The 15,294-nt window shown below is 40.3% G+C and overlaps 1 protein-coding gene across 1 annotated transcript in view; it reads left to right on the top strand.

The window, feature by feature from the left end:
- ERG (ETS transcription factor ERG) overlaps positions 1–15,294 on the top strand; it is a 188,398-nt gene that overhangs the window by 151,690 nt on the left and 21,414 nt on the right. The gene's annotated exons all lie outside the window — the stretch shown is intronic.

Below are 15,294 nucleotides of genomic sequence, written 5' to 3'. Positions count from 1 at the left end.
AACTTAATTTGGAAGTCGATTGGAAAATGTTTCTCAAAATAGGGTCAGAACCGCTTACATCAGGATTACCTGGGAAACTTATGATTTAAAAATGCTCATTTCCAAATATTCTGAATCCAAGTGTGGGGTTGAGGATTCTACATTACTAACATGCTTCTCAGGTGATTTTCCTGCATAATATATAGATTTGAGAAGCTTTAATCTAGCAAAAAGACACCAAATACATTTTACTTTAATACACTTTAATATTTTTAATAAAGGCATGATATGTCACTTTTAGAAGAGGGGAGTGGGCAAAAAGGAAGGATAAAAAATAACTACCAGTATCACATTGACATTCCCAATAATTAAAAAAATGAAGAATCACCCATTCGGTAGGAAGGAACTTTGTCTTCTTAAAGCTTCTCTCTTAACATGTATTTTTGTGGCCTGTCATTGGTTGGCACAATAAAGTCAAGGCACCCACAGGAAAATCCAGGACCGTAAAGACACTAAATACAATGTGAGAGCTGAGGAAGCCCCTCAGCTTCACTGGTTTGTGTCAACTCTGAGCTCCATTTTGACAAATTGGATCAAGTACATTCTTAGGCCTGCATCTATTTTGCTGTGTTCCTATCAACATCCAAAGACAGCTTGGATACAACTGGGGAATCTGACTTCCGAGTGTTTCTAATTCACCCTCACCAAGTCTGTGAACATAGATCAATGTTTATCAGCCATGGCTCCAATTGCACAATGGAACTAACATGCTCTAAAGAACATAAATTTCATGATGTCTCATGAAGCACCTGCCATCAGGGATGCTGTCCCTCCATGTGCCTGGTGTGCCTCTGGCAGTCACTGTTATATTTTAGGTATTGACAGTGTACTCAGCGATGTGCTAACCAAGAGGGCTAACAAAGAGGAAGGCACAGTCTTCATCTACTTTTCTTAAAAGTTGCAAAATGCTGACCAAAATGCAACAGTACCTCTAGTTTTAGCAGCTTACATCATTTTGAAGGATTTTTCTTTTTCTCTGTTTTTATTCTCTAAAATGGGTGCTAAAGCATTGGGCTTTTCATTTCTACTTTTATTTTCTAAATATCCATCTTGAGCACAAACACTCATGGTTGTCAGAAATCCCAGAAAAAGAGTTGCCACCTTCTTCTCTTTACTGGTTCACTCTCTTCATTCATTCATTCATGCTTTCATTCATTTACTGAGCACTTACTGTGTTTCCAGTCACCATGAATAAAAGCTCTTATGTGACTTAAAACCCCCTCTTCTTTGCCCCCAAACATGCACGGCTGGAACTACTTGCGTTGTATCTTACTCAGGCCCTCCATGCTGGGTAACTCCTACTCGCTTCATAAAGTGTTCATTGAGTACTTGTTGATCTTATACTAGTCACAGAGGAAGTGACCAAACCTGTCAGAAGTAGATAAGACCCATCCACATTTAGTAAGCAATTCGTGACAAGAGAGTGTGTGATTAAGAGCTCAAATGAGTGATTCAGACAAATGTTTCGAAACGTCTGAAGAACGAGATGAATATAAATATGACTGGTCAAGAAAAGCTTCCTTTGTTCCCCTCATGATATGATTCCTGATCCCTTTGCAGCCTCCTCCATTTTCCTCTGCCATATCCTGCCCTTTAGTCACGTCGCTCTACTCATATGCTTCATTATTATAACCTAGTGTCTTCATCCATTCTGTTCCCTTGGATGGAATGCCCTTCCTCCTTTCTCTGCTAACAAATCCTTCTCATTCTTCAAGGCGTCTTTGAAATCAACCCTGTCTAGGCAGTATCCTTGATCTTTTGGCAACTTAATTGCTCTCTTACAACATCTTACCAGATCTTTTATTACCATATTTTATTTTGTTTCATATTGTATTCTATAATGCATCTATATACTTACTTAAATATGGGTATGCCGCTTAATTCCACAAAGGATTTGAGATGCCCTGTGAACTAACTATTGATAAACACATGACCCAAAGTACTGATCAAATAGAAATTAGGGATCGGTACTAAGGCAATTAAAAATGTAGGGGCTGGCCCAGTGGCATAGTGGTTAAGTTCACGCACTCTGCTTCAGCGGCCCTGGGTTCGCAGGTTCGGATCCTGGGTGTGGACCTACACACTGCTTATCAACCCATACTATGGCAGGTGTCCCATATATAAAGTAGAGGAAAATGTGCACAGATGTTAGCCCAGGGCCAATCTTCCTCAGCAAAAAGAGGAGGATTGGCAAGAGATGTAAGCTCTGGGGTAATCTTCCTTACCAAACAAATATATATATATTAATGGGGGGGGGGGCGGCCTGGTGGCATAGTGGTTAAGTTCGTGTGCTCTGCTTTGGCGGCCAGGGATTTATGGGTTCGGATCCTGGTTGCGGACCCACGCACTACTCATCAAGCCACGCTATGGCGGCATCCCAAGAATAAAGTAGAGGAAGATTTGCACAGATGTTAGTTCGGCGACAATCTTCCTCAAGCAAAAAGAGGAGTATTGGTAACAGATGTTAGCTCAGGGCCAATCTTGCTCACCAAAAAAAATATATATATATATAAATGGAAAACCAAGATCACATGAAGAAACAATGCAGCCATTTTGACCACAAGCTTGGCTGAGATGCTGTTGCTAAGCTTCCAGTATGGCTTTGAGCTTCCTGGCAGCCAAAATGAAAAGAGTCACTTAGGGAAATAATTCCTGTTTTCAAAAAGAAGTTTCACAGGGAAGGCAATGTTTTGCTCAGTGCAGATCCTAAAAGCAGGATCCCTGGACTTTGTGTTCGGGGTTCACTGAGGCTGTAGAAGTGACCACCTTCCTGCTACAGTTGCAGCACCACATTTCGCCAGCCTGTTTCTTGTGACATCCTCCATGAACAAAGTGAATTACATTAGAGAACAGCTCAGCACAGGTAGAGAACATATGCCTGATGTGAGTTTTTGCTGGTCTGGTTTAACGTAAAGTCAGGATTTTGAGTTCTCAGAGTGGCAGAGGACTCGCATAGCTTTCACACGACCTGCCCTAAAAGTGACATCTCTAAGCTGGGCTTTGAAAGCAGATGAATAATAAATAATAGAAGAATATATGCTCTGACCAAGCCCAGGTGACCAAGATATTATGTTTTCATCTTATTAGAGTTGTTATTTATAAGCCTGTTTATTCTACTAGATTGTAAGCTTCGTGAGGTGGTGATTACGTCTTTTGCATTTCTAATCACCAGACAAAGCATCAAGCTCATGGCCTGTGTGCAGGGACCAGCAAATGTGCATTTATTGAGTGAATGGTCATCTAGATCTAGTTGCTGGGAATCACGGAATCACAGAAGTTGCAAGACTCTTGATGATCTTAGTTCAACTTTGTATTAGTCAGGTTCTTCAAAGAAATAGAAACCATTAATCTCCCCCCCACCCCACCTGCCTTTGGATAGAGAGATAGATAGGTAGGTAGGTAGATAGATAGACAGACAGGTTTATTATGAGGAATTGGCTCATGTGATTATGGAGGCTGAGGAGTTCCACAATCTGTGGTCTGCAAACTGGAGACCTAGAAGAGAGCTGATGGTGTAGGTTATGTCTGAGTCTTAAGGCCTGAGATCCAGAGAAATGATGACAGGAGATCAATGTCCCACCTCATACAGTCAGGAAGAGAGGGTGAATCCTCTCTTCTTCGTCCGTTTTGTTCTATCTGGGCCCTTAGTGCATTGGATGATGCCCACCCACAGAGCGGAGGGGGTCTCTGCTTTACTCAGTTCACCTATTCAAATGCTAATCTCTTCTGGAAACACCATCACACCCAGAAATATCCAGACACACACGAAAATAATGGGTTTGACCAAATATCTGGTGTCCCATGGTCCAGTCAAGTTGACACATAAAATTAACTATCATGAATCTCTTCTTTTAAACTTGAGAAAAGTGAGCCCTAGAGAGGTGAAACAGCTTCCCCAGGGACACAGGCACAGGTGGGGAAGACCGGAGCCAGTTCCCAGGCCTAGGCTCATTTACACGTGAAGAACTTGGTAAAACTACACATTTCTTCATTTTACTTTGTCGTGTGACTAAACACTCCCACAGGTCACTCCTACTATGTCTGCATTATGGAATATGTTTCTATAAGCTCATGTTTAAATCCTTCTATGCTGAGTCCAGCAATTAAACAACCAAACCAACTAAAACGTAAATCCTAAAGTCAAAGTTAATTACATTTTTGAACCATGAGCTGAATAGTGATTGAGGAAACTGCGGTTGGGTTATATGTGTGACCGAAATTATAAAAACAGAAATGATGACAGCTACCATCTATTCAGTCTCACTATGGTCAGGTACTTGGCTGTACCCTTTTAAAAAAGATATTATCTTGTTTAAACTCCACAACCACCTATGGTGTAGGTACTATTTGTTATTATCACTTTAACAGATAAAGAAACTAAAACTAGGGAAGCTAAGATAGTTGCCCAAGATGTCCCAGCCAATAATTAGGAGAGCTAGGATTCCAACCCAGTTCTGTCTGACACTAGAGCCTGAGTTCCTATTCCTATACCACACTGTCAGAAATACCCAGGAAGAACACAAGGAAATGGAATGATGGAATAAATTTGTTAAATTGTTGCAGAGATTCTGAAACGGCCTTTTCAAAGGAGACTTAAGTGAAGAGGGAAGGGGGAGGGGATATTCAAAATAGTTTACTGTGTTGCTCAGCACTTAACCTTTACATTTGCACAATGATTTATCTGTTTTTCTTGAAAACCAAGGAGAAGAATGGAATTGAAAATAGCTTAGACTTAGCATGTGTGACTCGGTGGATGTTAATGAATGTAGAAAAAAAGTTTTTAAGATGCGTGATTTTGGTTCTGTTCATTCTGTGTTTAAGATAGCGGTAGGGACACCCACAGGACTGCCCAGTGGGCCCACGTAGAACTTAGGGTCAAGAGTCCTTTATCAAGGGTCACAACACTTAAATTCTAAACTCTGCGATTTACTAGCTCTGGGAGCTGGGAAGTTACTTAATCTTGCTGTTCTTTAGTTTTCTCACTGCCAAAATAAATGTAAGAATGCCTACTTTCCGTGGTGCTCTATGGATTAAATAAAACGATACATGTAAAATGCTTAAACAGTGCCTGGGATACCTCAAAAACGGCAGCACTTCTTTTCTTATTTGGGCCTGGCATTTGGAAGAGAGCCCCAGACTCAAGAGATGGATTGGCAGACATAAGCATGTGTTATGGGTTGAATTGTGCCCCTACAAAAAGATGTGTCAAAGTCCTAACTCCCAGTTCCTTAGAATGTGATCTTATTTAAAAATAGAATATTTTCAGATTTAATCAAGTCAAGATGAGATCATGAGGGTGGGTCTAATAAAATGACTGTTGTTCTTATAAAAATGGGACAGTTTGGACACAGACACACACAGAGGGAAGATGATGTGAAGACACACAGGGAGAAGGTCATGTAAAGATAGGAGCTGAGATTAGACTAATGCAGCTGCAAGCCAAGGAACACCAAGGATTGCTGACCGCCACCAGAAGCTAGAAGAGGCAAGGAAGGATTCTACCCAGAGTCTTAGAGGGAGCATGGCCCTGCCAACACCTTGATTTCAGAGTTCTAGCCTCCAGAACTGTGAGATGATAAATTGCTATTGTTTGAATACTTTGTTATGGCAGCCCTAGGAAACTAATACAGCATGCCTGTTGCAGTCAGAACATGGGAGAAGATAGAATGTCCAGGGATATCAATGGAGTGAGGAGAATGGCAGATCAAGAACAAAACTAACATTTAAAGAAGGGCAAAGAAAAAAAACCTAAACAGGGAGAAACTTTTAAGTGGAACAAATCATTACATTTCTAAAACATGATGAGCATAAGTAGTGTTGTCATGGAATAACTAAGGGGAGGCAGCAGGGGAAAAAATGAGGAAAAAAAGATCTGTATAATCCAAAAGCTAGACGATCAGCTCAAAAAGAATTGAGAATGGCTCCATCCAGTGAAACATTTTGGCATGTCAGAATGTCAAAGATACATTTAGAGCCCAACAAAAATAATTTAGTCATATGTTTTTTTGAATAAAATACATAATGAGATTGTTGATTCTTAGGCAAGTTGAGGATAGGCACTCTTTCTTAGTTTGTGACTTTTTTGCAGGGTATTGCACAATTCACCTGTACAGTTACGTTTTTGACGATTGATTAATAAATGAATAAAGTAGAGCGTAGCGTGAGCTAGGTTGACGGCTACACTGGAAATGGAAAAGTTTTAAAGTAAATAGGTGGGAGCCAGCCCTGATGGCCTAGTGGTTAAAGTTCAGCACTCACCGCTTCGGCAGCCAGGTTTCCTGGTCGCAGAACCACACCACCTGTGTGCCAGTTGCCATGCTGTGGCAGCAGCTCACATAGAACGACTTAGCAACTAGGATATATAACCCTGCACTGGGCTTTGGGGGAGGAAAAAAAAAAGAGGAAGATGGGCAACAGATGTTAGCTCAGGGGGAATCTTTTCCTGCAAAAAAATAAAAATAAATAAATAAGTAAATAGGTGAAAAATATGTGGTGAAGACTCTTGGTTCTAGTAAAGTTTTGCACTTAAAAGGACCTAAAGACATTCCTCTTGCAGAACACCTGGAAGTGCTCCATAGAATCGGACATCGTTTTAAATACACCCCTGAACTGGGAAGAAAGTCAATGCATTCCTTAGAGACTAAAGAAAAGGAGGGAGTGGAGAACAGAACAGCGGATCCTTGTGTTGTCAACTGGTTGTCTTAGGTGGCGTGGATGGCAGTGGGGTACCAGTGTCTATAATACAGAGATTTGGGTTTTAAAGGTCAGTTAGGGGCAGGAGATGAGGTGTCAGGCTTGCACAAAGCGGAAAGTTAGACTTGAGTCCCTCCCCGTCCCTTATACACATATTCACACAGCTACCTGTCACAGCAAACCCCAGGATGAGAAATTAACCATTGAAAAGTGGTCATGGGCTAGTGCTAACCGCAGACACCTGACAGAAGACAAAACCTTCCTGGAGAGACATGCTCAATCCAAGCTTTACAGCATTCGGGCAGGCAAAGACCACTGAAGATGACTCTGCAACTCCAAATGACAAAAGTGGGAAGAAACTATCTACCTAGACCAAGATTCAGCAGAAACGGCAAACAACGTGATTCAACTCTCAAGAATGTTAGATAATTGAAGTATGGGATAGAGAATATAAAGTAAATAGGTTTTAAAAAGATTAAATATATAAAAGAGGAACCAAAAAAGAGAGGAACAAGACATTACGGAAGAGAATAGGTAATTTTGAAGAAGAAGCATGAGTACTCCTAGAAACACAAAAAAGGATTCAAAACTCGGTGTCAGAAAGTCTCAGAAGCTCAGTAGATGGGTTAAGCCGTGGATTTGAAAAAACTGAAGAGTGAAGTAAAGAAAGTAGACTTGAGATTCCTTTCAGAGTGCAGCACAGTGACAAAGAGATGGAAAATATGAGAAAAGGTCAAAAGTTGGGAAGGACTCATGTAGATCCAATAGAAGTTCTAGAGAGGAGGAAATAAAGAGAATAGAAGAGATAAGATATTTGAAGAGATAAACGTTAACTTTTCCAAAATTAATGAATAAGACCATTTTTCAAACACAGGAAGCACAAATCAGAGAAGGATAAATAAGAAAAAGTCCACACTAATCACATTCTGGTGAGACTGTGGAAAACCAAAGGCAAAGTACCTGAAAGCCAACTAAAGAAAAAAGACAGAGCATCTGAAAATAAATACAGTTATAGAGACAGCAAACTTCTCAACAACAAAGCAGAACACAGAGGGCAGTAGGAGAAAATCTCCAGTAAGCCGGGAGAAACTGACGAAACTCTAGCTGTCTTCCGGGCTCTTAACTTTTATTTTTTCTGCCACAAACCCATTTAGTAGCTTGGTGAAGCCAATGGGTCCTTTAGAATAATGCCTTTCAATGAATAAAATAAACCTCAGAGGAATATGAAGGAAACTAATTATATTAAGAGTACATTCTAATATATTATGTAAATTGTGGGCAAAATAAATATATTTTCAAACAAAGGGTGAGAATTTCTTGCTAACTGACCCTCCCTTCAGGAAATAACAAAAGATTAAATAAACAAAGAAAGAAACTAGATCCTAGAAGAAAGGAGTGAGATGTAAGAAGGAAATTGGGACAATGAAATTGGTTAATAAGAAGGTAAATCTAAAGAGAAATGGCTATAAAATGACAGCCACAGTCTCCTAAATAGAGAGTAGAACAATAAGGTGGAATAAAACATTGGACAACAATATTATATAATATTAGGGGTGGATGACTAGAGTTGAAGCTTTCTAAATTCCTTGCATTCTTTGGGAAAAGGATATATTTGGTGATTAAATTTAGTTTTGTGTACAGATTAACAAGTAAAGAAATAGAACTAGAATGTTAAACAACCAAACCAGCAGAGAAAGAAAAGAAAAAGAACTGAAGAAAAATAGATGGATTAATAAGACGTTTGGAAAGGAAAAATAAAGAACAGACACAAGAAGTCAAATCTAAAGCACAAAATAAGGTGGTGGAAATAAGGTAGATCAGTAACAATAAATGTAAGTAGACCAAACTTGCCATTAAAGAGAGAAAGTGACAGACTGGATTTTTAAAAAATACTCCAAAGTCTGTTTTGTACTATTTACAGAAACATCTAACACAAAGAAGGAATGACAGCAAACGGATAGAATAAGATGCACTAGTCAAATTCTAATCAAAATAAAGCTGACAAAAATGGAAATAGAAAGCAGAAAGCATTCCTGGAGATAACTCAGGGTTATTACATAATGAAAAAACAGTTTACATTCATGAAAAATACATAACAATGATAAACTCGTATATACCTAATAATATATCCTCGAAATGCATAAAGAACTATATAAATAGGAGAAACAGATAAATCCATTTTAGTGAGAGATTTTAATTTGCCTTTCTCAGTAATTGATAGATCGATGACATAAAAATTATATATACATTACTAATTTTGATTCAATGGTTATTTATGGAAACCTGTACCCAACAATTAGAGAATATGCATTCCTTTTAAGCACTCAAGGGGCATTCAGTCACCAAAAAAGAAGCAACCAGTATAAAAGAAAATCAGTGTCATATAGATCTCATTCACTGACCAAAGTGCAATAAAATTAGAAATCAATAATTACGAAAATGATAACTGAGCCCCATCCATCCATAAGTGGAAATTAAGAGGTTCAGAAACAGCCTTGAGTGTAGGCTATTTACTTGACGTCAGATTTCAGTATCTGGTGGAGTGAAGCTCAGATTCAAGCCAGTTCTCTCTGTTGGGCCTGCTTTATACATGTAAAGACTATCCCTACGATGAGGTGAAATGTTAAATCTTATTTTTGCAGGCTTCTGAATGTCTTGGATAGCAGACTGGCAGACTTGCCCAAGGCCTCGTTTTATAAACAAAGAGCTCATAGTACTATGATATGGCTTAGGGGTACATTTTATTTTTTTGGTATTTTTTTCATTACCGAAGGTGATTTTTCTATCTGGAAGCCAATATTTTACATTGATAGTTGTTCAAGAAAAATGACACTCAGGGCTTATATTATCATCAATTTGGCTCTTGTTTAATCTTACTTTTGTTCATTCCTCTAGAGGGTTCTCTGAAACAGGATGTTTGCCTGCATGAAGTATTTTGTTTCATGAAGATGCAGTATATCTCCAGCAATGCAATATCCTTTTGCCTAATTTAAATATCTGCTTAATATTTTCCTGGCAGCAGTGGAACTCTGCTAGGGCAGAAACCAGTTTCGGGGAAATGTGAAAAAAATTACAACTCTCCTCCCACCCACCACTTGCCCCCCACCAGCAGCACAAACAATGCAACTCCAGAAGTCTATGCTTTGCTTGTATTTATTTTTTTAATTCCAATTTACTGAAATAGCATTTGTAAAACTTTTGCATATTAAATATGCAATCTAAGATACAAATAAGAGGCTTCACAGAGAGATGGCTTCTTTTTCCCTTTTGCTCTGTACCTTGGGGTTTTACCATTTTGATGTCCATGAAATGTGGAATGATGACACAGATGTTTTCAAAACAGTTGGACTGGAGGGCAGAAAACAAAACCACTTATCTTCAGTGGTTCATGATTCATCTGACAGAAGCACCTCCAAAAGCTTCTTAAAATAAAGTGATAAATCAGACTTCTGTGTTTAAAGGAAGAGGCCGCCCCTGCGATAATAGATTGTTGATTTCATTTTAGCAGAGTTTGCAGTGCAAAAAATCCAGTGTGTGGATGCATTATTTCTCTGCAGTATGTTATTGTTGGCAAAGTGCTTTCACATACATTATCTCATTTACTTTTCTATTCCCCTAACATTTCACTTAATTACTCACAGAAAAAGAAAACGAATTCCAGAGAGGTTAACATTTACATCTACTAAATGGTTGAATCAGAACCGAATATGGGTATTCTGGTTCCCAATAAAGCCTTTTATTTTATCACCAAGTTTGCTGGGCTTGATGTAACTTTAGACATTCTTTGATTCATTAGACATTTTTCAATGACTCTGGAATTCCTAAATCCGAAAGTTCAGCCTTCTTAGCAAGACACCCAAGGCTCCCCATGATCAGACGCCAACTTCATCTTCATCCTCAGATGTCTCTGTGCTCCCTCTTAAAGCCTCTCTCCAGCCACGTCGAATTCTCACTTCTCCCTCAACACATCAGATATTTCATACCTCTGTGGGTATGAAGCTGGGCTCCAGCTGTCCCCCTAAGCTAAAGAGCTTCTCTGCTTCTGTCACCCTGCTGCCGTCAAGATCTTTTTCATTTATGCAGGCTCAAGCCAAACCCTTCTGAGGCAGCCTTTCCCTTTTTTCCTGGTTGGGATCAGTTTCTTCCACATCCTGCTGGGATAGCATAGATTTAATTCTGCTTTGTGGGTTGTCTTCATAGCTGCCTCCCTGGGTAGAGTCTCGGCATCTCTCTTTGTCTTGGCCGCCTCTGAATCCTTGTAGTACTTGTAATATAGTGAATGCTCAAGAACTCTTACTTGTGTTAAATTACTCTCAGTCTTTGTATTGGAGTCATTCCATAGGTCCTTGAATTCTACGTATTGTTTTATAAAAGAAGAAACCCAGGCTCAGTCATGAGGTCAAGTAACAGGTTCTAAGTTGTACCACTACCTGGAGGCAGGAGGTGTGGAATGCCATACCTAAAACCTAGGCAGAGGTGACACCTCGGGTGGGGTTCATTATGTTTCCCCTCCCCTTTCTCCTTCACATGCATAGTTGGGGGTCAAGGAAGGAGGTAAACCTGTTGGATCTTGTGAGACCTTGTGAGCCCTGTTATGTGGTGGTAAAGTGGGACAGGAGCAAGACAGCTTTGCTGACATACCATGGGTCATGGAGGAGACCTGGGAGACTCCATTGGGCTCTCTATGGAGTTGAAGGGTGAGCTGGGACCCAACACACTGACCTGAACCCTAAAAAATTCTATCTACAGCTGCAGCGTCCATGCCTGGCCAGCTAGCTGGGGTCACTGTGGGCTCTGTCACTGGGGCAGGGACTGGGCTTCCACTCTTGTATCACTTCCCTGCTCAGAGATTCATTGTAAGTGCTTACACCTCAAGATCGTTGAGGACAGATGCCCAAAGGAGGTGGTGAGTGTAGGTGAGGGTCCATGAAGGGGTTAGTCCTCCAAGCAGTGGATGATGTGTGGGCACAGGCATGGGGCATTGGTTCAGGAGATGGCAGTTGGTTGTAGGATAACGTGGTGGGGGAAAGGTTGGGAATGACACGTATGAAGACAGCAGGGCCCAGCGAGCAGCAAGGCCATGTGCTTCATGCTGAGGAGTTTGGACATGTCCTTACTAACTGTTCTCTATTACAGCACCTGTAGAGTAGGTCCAGAATAATTGTGCCCCATGGACAGGCTGGAAAGGAGCATCCTCATTTACTCCATCAAGTGGCCATATTTTGTTTTTAATACTCTTTTCCTATAAACTTATAGGGCAGAGGTGTGGAGCTCAAATTCCACAAGGATACAGGAGTAACCTGACTTTGTGTAATTTTATTCTTTTCAAATGAAACAATTCTCATTAATGAACTGTATAAGAAAGTGCAATTAAAATTTTATGCCCTCGAAAGAAGTTTTATAAAAACACTTTAACAAATATATATATACATATATATGTATACCTAATCCTTTGTAAGACCTTGTTTTGATTTTGAAACATAGAGAATAAATTTTTTATAAATAACTTTTTAACCCAAGTGCCATATGTTTATTATAGGAAAAAAAGAGAAGATATACTTTAGTGAAAAAGAAAAAAATCTAAAATTCTCTGTTGCCTTTTCCCCAGAGACAACAGTTGGCAATTTGCTGTATATCCCTCCAAAATTCTTTCCATGGGTATATTTCTTTGCAAAATATAATTATACCACAGTAATGTTTCAAACTTCTTAATTTAATCTACTTTGAACATTTTTTTAATATCAATAAATATGTTCAGCAGCGTAATTTTTAGTTTCTAAATATCACAGGAACATTCCTAAATGTACCAGAACTTAACTAATTCTCTTTCTGTTGGACATTTAGGGTGTTTCCAATGTTTTGCTATTATAAACAACACTACAAAGAACATCCTTGAAAATAAATCATTGCGCACATCCTCTATCGTTTCCCTAGGATAAATTTCTAGAAGTGGAATTTTTAGTTCAGAGAGTACGCACACGTTTTTTAAAAGACATTTGAAATGTATTGCTGAATTGTTCGTTGGAAAGGTTGTAGGCATTTACACTCACGCCAGCAGTACAAGGGAATGGATATTTCACCAATCGAAAGTGAGAATGGTAGAATGAGAACAATACAGGTCAAGGAATTGGTCTCTGGGGTGTTGCACATGATACCTTTCAAGGAAAATTGAATGAGCCTGACAACTCTGGGCTTAGCAAGGGAAACCAATTAACGGGCACACCAAGGGACGATAGAGAGGTTGATTGGATTTCTTTTTTGGGCTGTCTTCCTATGTCATTTCACCATTTTAATATGAACCTAGTGACTTTCAGGAAGATGTTTATGTATCATTTTGAGAATATCTGGTTCTACCATTAAGAGAAGAAAATGCATTCCCAGAATGAACTGATTTCTAGGAAAGAGTTACACCAAAAAAATAGTCCTCTCATGTTGTTAAAGGCAAATCAAAACATAACAAAAAAAGGGTTTGGCTAATACCTATAATGGAATATGAAATTTCCATTTTATAGAAATGACTTGGGGACGACTGTGGAAGAGAGGGCCTTTTGTCTGAGCGGGCTGCTTGACTGTCCTCTGCACAGAAGCAAAGATAAAGAGGAGTTGAATTAGGGGTGTTCCAAGACCAAAATATGATCCGTTTCTGTATAATGAGGAATCATGACCTGCCATGAGAAAAAAGACCTTTTATGAAGAAACTCTGGAGTTTTGAACACTGTATCTCTGAAAGCAGAATCCTCACCTAATGGCAAAGAGCCATCTGAACTTCCATGAGTTGGCCAAAGTTAACCTTCCATATACACATTCAATTTTCATAGACTAACAAAATGTTTCCATGTGTTTGGATTACAAAGGAATTGCACACCTTTCTGTCAACACTGCCATTTGAGGTTTTGTAGATGTTCTTCTCTTTGTAGCAGAACCTGAGTTCTCTTTAGTTTTCAGATTCTATGCACTGATGGCTGATGGAGAACGTGAGTGTTATAATATTGGTTGAAATCCAGTACAACTGGTGAAGTTGAAGATGCACGTGCCCTAGGACCTAGCAATTCCACAGTTAGGTACTCAGTTAGCTTAATGTGCACACGGATCTGCCAACAATCTTGTGAAAATGCAGACTGTGACCCAGCAGGTCTAAGGTGGCACCTGAGATTCTGCATTTCTAATTAGCTGCTGGGTCCCAGGACGACACTCCAAGTAGAGAGGCCCTAGGGTGCATGGCCTGATCCTTGGCTACACATTAGAATTACCTGGGGAGCTTTTAACAACTCTGATGCCTGGGCTGCCCTCCAGCAGAATTAAATCAGAATCTCTGTGGGTGAGACGAGGCATCAGTGGTTTTTCCATCTCCCCGTGATTCCAGTGTGGAGCCCAGGCTGTGGACCAACGCAGATTCCTTCACATGTGCGCAGGGACGTAGACACAGGGACGTTTATTGATAAGTAAATTGGATATATTCATATGGAAGAAGCCCAAGAGCTGCTTAAATGATTGAATATACCCTCATGGATTAACTTGGACACATCTTGAAAATATAGTGCTGAGTGCCAAAAGCAAATCAGATGTCACTGCTGTTAACTTTACAAACGCAAAACAAACTATATTTAATATGGTGAAAGCATTCAAATATGTATAGGGATGATGCAAGTATCGACTTCAGGATAGTTGTCACTTCCGGAGTGTCCAGGAGGGGAAGGGGATGGGAGTGGATTCTACCGAATTTGAAATAATTTCTTTCTATTAAAAAAGATATGAAGCAGAAGGGAGGGAAGAAAGGGAAGAAAAATGGGAAAGAGGAAGGGGGAGAGAAAGAGAGAGAGGGAAAAAGAAAGAAAAGAAGGAAGGAAAGAAGAAAGGGAGAGAGGGAGAGAAGAAAACCTGATGGTATGACTGTCTGTCTATTTCTCGCCATTGATGCTATTTATTTCTATAAACTTAAAATGTCTTCCAACAGCATACTACGTCCCCATTCTTGACTAGCCTGAAGCATTAGTGAGACCAAGCAGGGTTCTAAAACTATGAGCTAAAAAGTGATTCAAAATGATGTTTTATTCCCCCACCAGATTTTTTCACTCATTATGATCGGAGCGTCATGGCATGGCTGACCTCTATGGGCCTGTCCAGAGAACTGAGGTCAAGGCTCTCAATTTGCGTCTAAGACAGACACAGGAAGGAAAAGCAGCCTCCGGAGAGGTTGCAGCAAGTTGAGAGACCCCGGGATTAGAACTCCGGGTTCCTGCTCCCTGCCCAGGTTTCTGAGTGCTCAGGGACCCTGGGAAGGAGCCCTGAATACCCTCCACCCAGGCCGTTTGCGTGGGGTGGTCCTGGCTCGTGTTTCCGTTGCAGATCGCCTGCTCCTTCTCCCCAGGGCCCTGCCCTCCTGGTCCTAGTGGGGTCCCCTCCCCTACATGGCAGCGGAGCGTGATGACATTGCCTGCATCCTGTGGGGTGTTTGTGCACCACAGCTGGGGAATGTGACAGTCACCCAGCCAGCCCCTGCTCCTGCAGGTGTGAATTTGTTGCAAAACCAAGCTCTCTGCAGGAAAAGCGTGTAACTGACAG

The sequence above is a fragment of the Diceros bicornis genome, chromosome 27 (genome assembly GCF_020826845.1).
Source record: "Diceros bicornis minor isolate mBicDic1 chromosome 27, mDicBic1.mat.cur, whole genome shotgun sequence".
NCBI classification, from domain to species: Eukaryota; Metazoa; Chordata; class Mammalia; order Perissodactyla; family Rhinocerotidae; genus Diceros; species Diceros bicornis.
The sequence above is the reverse complement of the archived record's forward strand: the minus strand, read 5'-3'. Positions and strand labels throughout refer to the sequence as shown.